The sequence below is a fragment of the Gadus macrocephalus genome, chromosome 12 (assembly GCF_031168955.1).
Source record: "Gadus macrocephalus chromosome 12, ASM3116895v1".
NCBI lineage: Eukaryota > Metazoa > Chordata > Actinopteri > Gadiformes > Gadidae > Gadus > Gadus macrocephalus.
The window spans coordinates 23,695,574-23,697,491 of NC_082393.1; positions in this window are offsets into that span (position 1 = coordinate 23,695,574).

Consider the following 1,918-nt stretch of genomic DNA (forward strand, 5'->3'; position numbering starts at 1 on the left):
GAGTTCACTCCACTGCACCACTGACGCAACGAGAAAACAAAAAAATCAATCATCAATAAAGAGGATATACATGACAGTAAAATGAATGTGTGTATTTCTATTATTTCCCTTATACTTTTTTTCATGACGACCAATAAAAAACGACAGTGTTACCCTTATGTTTTTTTTCACGACGACCAATAACAAAAAACAGTGTAAACCCATATGTTTTTTTTCATGACGACCAATAAAAAACAACAGTGTTACCCCTTATGTTTTTTTTCATGACGACCAATAAAAAACTACAGTGTTACCCCTTATGTTTTTTTTCATGACGACCAAAGAAAAACAACAGTGTTACCCCTTATGTTTTTTTTCATGACGACCAAAGAAAAACAACAGTGTTACCCCTTATGTTTTTTTTGACAAAGACAACAGTGTTACCCCTTTTGTTTTTTTTCATGATGACCAAAGAAAAACAACAGTTTTACCCTTCATGTTTTTTTTCATGACGACCAATAAAAAACAACAGTGTTACCCCCTTATGTTTTTTTTCATGACGACCAATAAAAAACAACAGTGTTACCCCTTATGTTTTTTTCATGAAGACCAATAAAAAACGACAGTGTTACCCCCTATGTTTTTTTTCATGACGACCAAAGAAAAACAACAGTGTTACCCCTTATGTTTTTTTTCATGTCAACGAAAGAAAAACAACAGTGTTACCCCTTATGTTTTTTTTCATGACGACCAATAAAAAACAACAGTGTTACCCTAATTTTTTTTTTCATGACGACCAAAGAAAAACAGTGTTGCCCCAAATGTTTTTTTTATTACGACCAATAAAAAACACAGTGTTACCCCTTATGTTTTTTTTCATGACGACCAATAAAAAAACAACAGTGTTACCCCTTTTGTTTTTTTTGACAAAGACAACAGTGTTACCCCTTATGTTTTTTTCATGACGACCAATAAAAAACAACAGTATTACCCCTTATGTTTTTTTTTCATGACAACCAAAGAAAAACAACAGTGTTACCCTTCATGTTTTTTTTCATGACGACCAATAAAAAACAACACTGTTACCCCTTATGTTTTTTTTCATGACGACCAATAACAAATGACAGTGTTACCCCTTATGTTTTTTTGATAAATAATAACATTCCAACAGAAGACATCAACCGGACTTGAACCCGGTCTCCAGTGGATTAGGCAGAGTTCACTCCACTGCACCACTGAGGCAACGAGAAAACACAAAAATCAATCATCAATAAAGAGGATATACATGAAAGTAAAATGAATGTGTGTATTTCTATCCCTTATGCTTTTTTTCATGACGACCAATAAATAACGAGTGTTACCCCTTATGTTTTTTTTGACAAAGACAACAGTGTTACCCCTTTTGGTTTTTTTTCATGACGACCAAAGAAAAACAACAGTTTTACCCTGCATGTTTTTTTTCATGACGACCAAAGAAAAACAACAGTGTTACCCCTCATGTTTTTTTTCATGACGACCAGTAAAAAACGACAGTGTTACCCCATATGTTTTTTTTCATGACGACCAATAAAAAACAACAGTATTACCCCTTATGTTTTTTTTCATGACAACCAAAGAAAAACAACAGTGTTACCCTTCATGTTTTTTTCATGACGACCAATAAAAAACAACAGTGTTACCCCTTATGTTTTTTTTCATGACGACCAATAAAAAACAACAGTGTTACCCCTTATGATTTTTTTGATAAATAATAACATTCCAACAGAAGACATCAACCGGACTTGAACCCCGGTCTCCAGTGGATTAGGCAGAGTTCACTCCACTGCACCACTGACGCAACGAGAAAACAAAAAAATCAATCATCAATAAAGAGGATATACATGACAGTAAAATGAATGTGTGTATTTCTATTATTTCCCTTATACTTTTTTTCATGAAG